The 10,241-nt window shown below is 44.2% G+C and overlaps 1 protein-coding gene across 1 annotated transcript in view; it reads left to right on the top strand.

The window, feature by feature from the left end:
- The window catches only part of CNST (consortin, connexin sorting protein), a 128,371-nt gene that overhangs the window by 211 nt on the left and 117,919 nt on the right, over positions 1-10,241 (top strand). The window contains exon 2 of the mRNA XM_019527188.1: positions 4,993-5,099. The gene's annotated coding sequence lies outside the window, so the exon portion shown is untranslated. The remainder of the gene's footprint in view (positions 1-4,992; positions 5,100-10,241) is intronic.

Raw genomic sequence — 10,241 nt, 5'->3', positions numbered from 1 at the left:
TCGTGTCCTGGCGCCAGGGGCAGCGCGGCCCCCCCTGTGCCCCGCGTGCTGTTCTGTGGGCCTGATCTCCTGCTCTGCTTTCTGCTCCCTGCCCTCCTCTACCCCCGCCCCCGTCTGCTGCTTTGCATTTTACTCCCAACCCTGTGTTCCCTGCCTGCTCTGCTGCTTCTCTTTCTGTTTCCTACCCGATCTGCTGGTCTGCTTTCTGCCCTTCTCTCTACCGATCTGCTGCTCTGCTTTCTGCTCTCTTTCCTGTGGTCACTTATCAATATGCTGCTCTGCTTTCTGCTTCTCTGCTGCCTGTCCCCTCCCAGGTCCTCCACCCTCCCACTTGTGGTGTCTGTTGGCCCCCCTGGCTGTGATTCTGCCACTGCATCTGTGCCTTGGGGGAACTCAAAGGAGGGCTCCATACAGGGATCTGCCCACTTGCAAAATCAGGGCTGAGTCTGGTCTCATTGCCTGAAGCAGTGGTTGAATGACTAGTTAACCCCTTGTGATTGGTAGGAGCCAGATGGTGGTGGTCGACGGGAGCCAATCGTCTTGGTGCGCTGTGACCAGTGGGGTCCCACAAGGCTCTGTCCTAGGGCCTCTATACTGTTTAACATCTTCATTAATGGTGTAGACATTAGTGTCAGAAGCAGACTGGCCAAGTTCGCTGATGACCCCAAACTGTGGGGTAAAGCATCCACACCTGAGGACAGGAAGGTGATCCAGGCGGATCTGGAGAGACTCATGAAATGGGTGGATGAGAACCTGATGGTGTTCAACACCGAAAAATGCAAGGTTCTTCACCTTGGGAGGAAAAACCTGCACCATGCTTATAGGCTCAGTAGTGCTACACTGGTTAGCGCTACAGATGAAAGGGACTTGGGGGTCATGGTTGACCACAAGATGAACATGAGCCTTTAGTGTTATGCTGCAGCTAGTAAAGCGAGCAAAACACTGGCTTGCATCCATAGATGCTTCTCAAGTAGATCCCAAGATGTCATTCTCCCGCTGTACTTGGCCTTGGTGAGGCCTCAGCTGGAGTACTGCATCCAGTTTTGGGCTCCACCATTCAAAAAGGATGTGGAGAAGCTTGAGAGAGTCCAGAGGAGAGCCACACGCATGATCAGAGGTCAGGAAAACAGACCTTATGATGAGAGGCTGAGAGCAATGGGGCTATTCAGCCTGGAAAAGTGCAGGCTCAGGGGTGATCTGGTAGCCACCTATAAGTTTATCAGGGGTGCTCATCAGGATCTGGGGGAACGTCATTCACCAGAGCCTCACAGGGGATGACAAAATCGAATGGTCACAAACTCCACTGCGACCGATTCAGGCTGGACATAAGAAAGAACTTCTTCACTGTCTGATCCACCAAGGTTTGGAATAGACTGCTGCCAGAGGCAGTTCAAGCACCCATTTTGAATGCCATCAAGACACTTTTGGATGCTTATCTTGCTGGGATCCTATGATCCCTGCTGACTTCCTGCCCCTGGGGCAGGGGGCTGGACTCTATGATCCTCCGGGGTCCTTTCCAGCCCAAATGTCTATGAAATCTATGAAATCATGTTCTGTGTAAAAAAACAAACAAAAACCATAATCTAATAAATTACTGATGCAAAATTATTCTTTGCAGATCAAGATCTCCAGTGCCCTAAAGAAGGAGCTTTGTAAACATGTATTGTGGTATTGCAAGAGGCAAGGTTTCTTAGGGTGATACCTTTTATTGGGCGAACTGTGTAGATAGGATTGATTTAGCAGATCTGATGAAAAATGTCTTACATTTGAGAGCTTGTCTATCTCAACCCAAACGATATTGTTGGTTCAGCAAAAGAGATCACTCTAAGAAATCCTTGTGTTCACATTTCTGGACCATCATGGCTGCAACACCACCATAACATAGCAATGTTTTAAAACTTAAAGATGTTTTGTGTTTTTGATACCTGGATTTGTAGTGCTAAAATGGTTAAATGGCACCATAGGAACAGGATGTGTTAGAGTATGAGGAATCAGGAAGATGATCCTCCAAAACACAGATGCATTTTTCATACATAGTAATACAGGAAATATGAGTTAATCACCCGTATGCAGTTGCAATGAAAGGTTAAGGTCCTAGGGCTCATGGTCCTGTCACCAGCATTCTTTAGGGTGTTGGGCAAGACATTTAATCTCTCTGTGCTTCATCTTCTTTACCTGGAAAAAATATACCTGGTTCTTTACTACAAAGCAAGGACATAGAATGGGTCTCCTGAGCCATTATATCCAGTCCCTTATGATCATTATCCAAAGAGTGCAAAAAATTTTCCCTATCTTGCTCACCACAGCCACAGAACACCTTATGAAAACAAAATCAAACCCACTTTGCAGGAGGCCACAGGTAAAACATAGAGAATAAAAGGGCACCAAGAGTGAATGCCCTGCCTCTTCAGCTTGATCTAAATAAATATAAAGTGTTGTTATTTTCAGTTTTTTCTAATATCTAGTTTTGTCCAGAACCAAGCAGTGTTTATGAGGCCATGCCCTTTGCTAAATTCTGTGAGAGAGAGCAAGAGAGAAGGTAGGATCAAATTTAGCAAAGGGTTTGGTGCATGCAGGAGTCCTTCATATTGCCTATTCATTTACATACTCCACTCTTCCAGACTATCAACTTAGTCTTCACTATATCTTAGGGAGTGAAGTTTGTTCAGCTGGGTGCTCAGTGGGACCTCAGTCTATTTTTAAATGAATCTTTTGTCATCTTAATTGACTAGTTATTGAGAGAGATAGCAGGGATAGTTTAATAATTGAATGATCATAAAGAACCTTATTTTTTAAAGCATGGGTGTCAATCATATGGGCTACTGGAGAGCACCAGAAGTTGGGCCCTTTGGCCCTGTTGGACACAGCCATTGCAGACAAGTTTGGCTCATGGTTGCCAAACCCCACGTTCCTCCCACTCTTGCTGGAGCCTGCCCCCATTGCACCCTGGCCCCATGGTCCAGCCACCCCTGGACCCTGTACCCCCACTCCTGTTGCACTCTGTGCTCTGGCTGCCCCCAGATACTGCATGGAACCCAAAACTGGCAGACCCCATATGGCTGCTGCCACCATAGCGGCCAGTGCAGCATCCCTCATACCCTGGGTAGGATCCAGCCTTCGAGAGGTCCCATGACCCGGATTCAGCCTGGGGCCCCAGGCAAGTTTTACACTGTGGTCCTACTGGAGGTGTTTGCTAGATCTTCAATATAGTATTAGTATTAGTTGCAAAGTTTCCTTAGAAACTATGTCTCTAGACACTGGCAATGCATAGGGGTGCATGCGGGTGCATGTGCACCCCCTGGGATTGGTGGTGCACCCCCTGAGAGAAGCACTGTCAGCGGCACCTGCAGTCAGTCACCACTTGCCACCCCACGCAACCGCTGTGGCCACCTGCAGGAGCTCCCCGCTCACTGCCGCCACCTGCAGGCGGTCACCATGCTGCCCCAGCCACCGGGGTCATGTGTCGTTCATAGTTCTAGACACATTAGAGAGACAGATACTGCATAATTTTGCATTCTGTGTGTTTTCAAATGATGCTGAAGTATTTTGCAAATTCTGCTTGCTACATGGTGTCCCAGCCACCTGCAGAGGGTTTAGATTGAGAGTGTGGTTAGGGGTAGAAAGGTAAGAAAGATTTATTGACTTAACAAAAACACAACTATGTGTAATAACAAGACAAACGATGACAGACAAAAGCAATTCGTTTCGGCAACTTATTGGCAGTCCCTCTGATGCCTGATACACAGCAAGCTTCTCTTTTCACAAAGTTCAGCGAGGTCAGGCATCCCTGAACAATGCTGTCTGAGGGGTGCCGGGAAGGACCCTGGAATGCAGTTCTTGGGCTCCTCGAGGTCCATGGGCCCACTGATCCAGGCAACACCTAACTAATCCTTTTCACAGAGCTGCATCTTCCTTCTGAATGGTTTTCAAATATTTCAGCTAATTTATAGCTTCTGAAAGACACTGATAACGTATGACCACTTAGATTCCTTTTTCTTCAACTGTCCTTAGACTGACCAATAGCAGTACAAGCCTTGCATTCCTTTGCTAAGGTAATTTTAACTGCACCACAGGGTCTTACTACTTTTAGGCTTTGCTAAATTTACTAGGTTTTACTTTATACAAGGCCTCACTACATCTTAAACTATAATTAGGCTTTTAGCAACAACTTATAGCTTAGTATCTAAACAAATACAGAAAAACACTTGGTCTAATCTTCATAGAGCCTTCAGCAAGCACTTTTATCACACAGACATACTTTTCAGCTGCCACACGTGGAACGTTGAATAGTATAAGTAGTTCCACTGAAAGTTATGGTAGTCAGGGACTTGTCATGCATGTCACTATCAAACCCTAACTTTCTCCTAATGACCTTTGTAGACAAGATACTATAGCTTTTTTCACTTGAGTTTAATTTCAGTATAGCCCTTTACTTCACCGTGTGTTGGGGTTGACTGTATGGTAAATTGTGCTCCCCTTCCAAGAGGGGAATTCTGTTGTTCTGTTCTCTTTTCACAATACCAGCAGAACTTATTTTTTAAACAGGAACTCTTTTTTAGCTTTCTCCTTTCTGACATTTATGAAAGAGCAGCATTGGTTTTATGATAAGAGTTCTGCTATGAATTTTGGGAACTCTGTAATAACTAATAAAGCTGCTGCTGAAGGAAAATCATTTTTTCCTGTATGGTGAGAGGTTTACAGCACAGGTATTGCTGCCAGTCAACCTAACTGTAAGTGGGTACCCTGTTACTCAGGCTGGGAAATCAAAGGCAGCTAGACAGTATCACACCTTTTTGTGTCATTGCCCATAGAGCCTGTTATACCTTAACCTTGTTAGTTAGGCTCACACAGACCTTTGGCCCCAATTCTAATATTATGAACATGGATACTAAATAGAAATAATAAATAGATGTATGACTTAACCTTATTGGCATGATATTCCAATTGTATCTTGTTTTAAATAATCAGTGTATTTGCTGGATTTTGTTTCAGGATGAGAGCTTGTCAGGTGTCTATTACACACTACATTTTCCATGGCTAAAAACTGTCTTTCTCTTCCTACAATATCTCTGAAAAACTATTGAAACCCTAGGAAAATGGTAAGTTCCATAATTTTTCTTTTTACAAAATTAGATAATAAAGTACAGTTTATGTTAAATAACCAAATTGTGGTTATTGTAAAGTTGATTGTGCAGCACTTCATAATACTTTATTGTGAAGACTTTTACCTCTGTCAGGTAAAAATGTCTGGTGGTAGTCAGTTTCTTGCTTAATCCTGGCATACTCAGCAGGATTTGCTTGTTTTTGGTTGTTTGAAATTTGAGGTTTCATTTGATAACTAAAGTTTATAAAAGCTTAGCATGACAAGTTACTTATGGTTTATTTTTCAAACAAGATTGGAATCTCTCCAATCATTTTTAGATAGTTATTTTTAGAATTGTTTTTCTTCTGCAAGTGTCAAATGTCATTTGTTCCTAAATATAATTTAAGCCTTTCTTGAAATAATTTAAGATAATTTAAAAGTATTTCAATATTACATGTTGGGTATATTGTACTGCGTGTTGGGTTTGGGCAGAGTCAAAATTGTATCAGAATGTCACATCTCCAGAACATGTATTTTGACTTCAGTCCTCCCAACACTCTTGCACAAGTTTAACTTTACACACAAACTCAGTGGGATTTCTCAAATGTACACAGGTAAGTATGTATCAATTTTTGGTTTTATGTAACCACTGCTAAATTTAAATCTTTCACTTGTATCTGTCAGAGCTTATTGCATCTCCAAATTGCATTAAACATTAGTGCAGTTTGTTAATTTTTCTCCTTAATGTAGTTAGATTTTAAAGAGCAGTGCATTTATTTGAAGCCTAAGACTCTGCGTAGGACAATGTTTGACCTTAATTAACGAGAGAAATTGAGAACAATACTGAACTTCTGAGAATGAGCTACATTAGTGGTGCCCAACCTTTCTGGGCTGTGAGCCAAATGAATTATGTGGGGTCAACCTGTGAAGTGATCCAGCATGTGACACAAGCCCCACATGTGCCAGATTGGGCCTGCTGTCCCAGCCCCATGTGCACTGGGCCAGAAGTTAAGCACCACTGTGCTATACGAATGTCTTGATGCAGCATATTCATTTCTCAGAAAAAAAGCCTCAGGACTTCTTGAGGCAGCAGTAACTGGTTTGCTTTGCCCAGCATTCCATTGGAAGATGTCAGAAGTTCAGCATTTCTATTTTACAGGGCATTGTTCGCAGGCATTGTTATAATAGTTGGCAAGGTGTAGCTTGAAGCAATAAATAATTGCCCTATAGATTTTATGTGGGTTATTTGTCACCTCAGAGCTTAGAAGTACACAGCTGGTCCAATAAAAGATCTCTTCCTAAGAAATCCTTACCTCTCTCAGAATCACCAGAAAGTAATTTTTTATCTTCAAAAAACAATTGGTTACACAGACAAAAGAAAACAAAACCAAAATGGAAATAATCTTTAACAATGTTAACTTTCAGTGTTTTGTTCCATCCATAATCTGGGAGCCAGCAAGTTTCCAAATTGTTGTTTCTATATGGTATCTGCTCACAATATGAAAAATGTCCATCCTACTGATGTTAGCTCTTGCTGTGATTTAAGTTTTATAGACTGAAGCAATTCTAAATTATTGCCTCTTTTCACAAACTGTTAACAGTGCAAAGCAGCTTGAAGCTTAGCCCTTTTGTTTATAACATGGCCAAACTCCAGTGACTGCAGAAGCAAGTCTGATATTGCTTGAAAACCCACCTCTCCCATATGACAATGTAAAAGGCTTCTAAGCTGGCACATTTCCTCTTGCTTTATCATTTTTGTCTTTAAATCAGTAAAAACAGCTTAGGTCAGTCTAGCTTATCAGCAGGGATCCTGTTTTTTTCTGATTAAAAATCGCAAATTCTCTGATTAAAAACCCAAAATCTGTGATAAAGATCCCCCCCCTCCGCTCCCCCCCAGCCTCAATAGACGTCTTGATGCCCCTCACAACACCCCCCCCAGACCCACAGATATGCAGACACAGAGGCACACACAGACACTGACACCTACCCCAGCAGGTAAGTGTGTGGGGGGGGGAAGGGGCGGGGCAGGGTAGGGGAAAGGGAAGGTGCTGGGGGGATAGATCAAGAAGGGGGGCAGCGTGCCCCTGTGCCCACTCCCAGGAGCAGGGCCAGGAGGTGAGGGTGAGGGTCTCAGGTGAGGACAAAGGCCATGGTGGCAGCAGGTGGGTTCTTCCTCCCTGCCTGATCCTCCTTAGGGGGAGCCAAGCCTGGGTCCCCATGCAAACTGGCAGCAGTGGGGCAGGAGTGGTTCTGGAACTCCCTCTGCCCCTGGACTAGCTGGGGACAGTAGCTGTGGTGGGAGAGGATAGGAAGTGCCTCTGAGCATGCAGGGGAGGGGGGGCGCTCGAAGAAGGGCCAGGATTCTTGCTTGATTTGGGGACTTAGTTCCCGATTGCTGCTCCCATGGTGTGGTCTGCCTCCTGCAGTAGGGATGTTAGAGCTGGGGTGCAGCCACCTCTGCAGAACCAGTTGCTGGTCCTGCACTACTTTTTACAAAATCCTGGATTAGCTAGCAAAAATAAAAATTATGTTTTTTAAAAAAGAACTGGTAGCCGTAGGTTTGTCTGTAGTAACACTAGTAATAATGTCTAAACCATATATATAATAATAATATATAATATAATAATAATTTCTAAACCAACTACAACTCTACAGTTGACACTAAGCAACACCATGTTTGACAGTTTCAGCAGAGACTGAAGATTATCTTATCATGGACACTGTCAGTCTAGAGGCTTAGCAGGGGAGCAACCTTCTTCACTGCATGTGCTGCATCTGTTCTGTGAATACAGAGGACTTCAGCATCCAGCACTCTTAATCTGTCACCTCTCATCAGTCCTATATCACTAATATTTCCTTTCCTGCCTGAAAATATTCATGTTTAGAGCTCCTTCCTTTTTATCTTCTATTAAAATGGCTGTAGGCATAAGCTGTCCTGAATAAGGGTATTCTGATGATTCAGTCTGACCTTCTCTCCTTCAGAATTCTAGAGTTACCTTGAAGATAATTCAGTCTCACCCTGCTTCCTGTGGCTTTCTCGCTCTCTTGGCAAAGCCCTCTTCTAGACTTCTATCTTCTATGGCAGCCCCATCCTGCTCAAGAACATGTGTCATGTTAAATATAGGAATTTATTATGCTTAGTGGTTTTTCAATAAATATGACATCTGAGTAGACTTGTAGACATTCTTTATATGTCTGTAAAGTCTTTGAAAACAAATATCTGTCCTGAAAATGAGCGGAAGAGGAAGAAGAGATTGCAGTGTCATAATGTCTGTGTAGGCAAAAAAAGCGTTGAAGAGTTACAGATGGTTTGCAGATCATCTTGGTAGCTTAAATTCTGTGCTCTTCCTAGCTGTATAGTCTTTACATTAATATTATTCTCTATTTTGTCTTCAAGCTAAACCTGTACACTTCACCTGACTATCAGTCCACTAGAACTGCATTCCCCCCCGCCCCACCAGCTAAATGCCCTTTAGTATAGTTTGAGATTGAGCTTAATTGAAAACTCAGCTTGAATTAAAATGTGATAGTTTTTAAAGAATAGTCCTTTTTTTTTTAAACAGAATCTTCTAGGTATTCTGTACTTCTACTCTTCCCTAGCCAGAATTAGGAGTGCACTGATAGACATTTTGGGGGCCAATACAGATAGCCAATTTTTAAGGAGGCATATTGGCTGATACCAATCCAATTTCTGATGCAGCTGAGTGCAGCTGGTAAGTCGGCTATGGTGAAAGGGGAGGGAAGAGGCATGGGGGGGGGCAGATCAACGCCCCCCCCCACACACACACACACCCTGCGGTGAAGGAGGGAGTGGGGCTGGAGCTGGGGTAGGCGCTGCCCAGTTGGGACAGGGTGTACAGAGCTGCAGCTCGTCCAGGGGGGCAAGGGGCAGCTCCCACCAGTGCTCCTGCCACTCATCTGGGAGGGCATGGGAAGTCAGGTGCCCCAGAATATGTATGGGGTGAGCTGCAGCTGCCAGCTGGGGCCAGGGGCCCCACTGTGCTGTTATCAAGGTGGGCAGCGGCGGGAGGTGGTTACAGGGTGGTGTCTCTATTGGTTTATGGAATAGAGAAAGATCCAACACAACTTACTGATTCGTTTGATGCACCTGGCTGGGGGAGTATTTGGTTGACTGTACGATTTCACAATGATTGCACACTTAATTCATACAACACAATTTAATTTTAAAATTCCTTGCTACACATATAACACTGTTTAGCTGTAAGAAATCGTTTCCAAACAATGCTATAAGAATTAGTATTACAAAAACAACTACAATTACAAGTAAAGGTTATTTCTTATGGTATACTTACAATCCTAGAATTCCTAGAAACCAAATCCCCAAGGATACTTTCATTCTTTAGTTATGGTTTTAGGGTTGGTCTCAGCAGTGATAGGAACAAGTCCCCTTCCTTCGGTCCCACTTGGGCGCTCTGCGGCTTCAGCGTAAACGGGAGTTCTTGTTCACGGAGAGGGTGGTTCTGGTGATCAGTCTGATCCAGCCTACACTTGCGATTCTTCCTTCAGTGTTCTGCAAGTGAGGGTACCTCCAAATTGGGACTGTAGGTTACAGTTTTTATTGGGTGAGTTGCCGTCTTGGGCCCCTCCTACCCAAACCTGTCACTACTCCCAAATTTGGGCTCAGATCTTTTAACAGATTTCTGCTGGGTCGTCTTTGGGAAATTTTCCACACCGCTGTGACCTCTTTTGCCAACCCCTTTTCAAAAGCCCCTAGGTTTCGATCTCTCGGAATGTTTGCCCAAGGGTCGCTTTTAGGTTAACTTTGTTAAAGGCCTCTAAAGATAAAATTCAGAACCAAAACATTCACCACATAGGCAAAAATAAGCAATGACCCTAGATAAAAAGATGAAGCTTGCCTTTTTTCTAAACTGGCTAATGGGTATTTATTACAAGAATTCAAACTTACATTCAGTATGAGAGGTGGGGGGCCTACATTGAAATTTGAGGTGGCTGCAACACCCCGCATAGCTTCCCTCCCAGCACCACCGCTGCCCACCCCAAGTGCAATGCAGCACGTCCCCTGGCCTCAGCCCACAGCCCACAGCTGCAGGCTGCTTGGCCTGCCCCACGCAGATCCGGATGCACATGACCACCCCTCCCCCATGCCGCGGACTGTGGCGGGAGCTGCCCCACCCCC

This window comes from Gavialis gangeticus, unplaced genomic scaffold (genome assembly GCF_001723915.1).
Source record: "Gavialis gangeticus isolate Ggan-Ray unplaced genomic scaffold, GavGan_comp1, whole genome shotgun sequence".
Taxonomy (NCBI): Eukaryota; Metazoa; Chordata; order Crocodylia; family Gavialidae; genus Gavialis; species Gavialis gangeticus.
The sequence above is the reverse complement of the archived record's forward strand: the minus strand, read 5'-3'. Positions and strand labels throughout refer to the sequence as shown.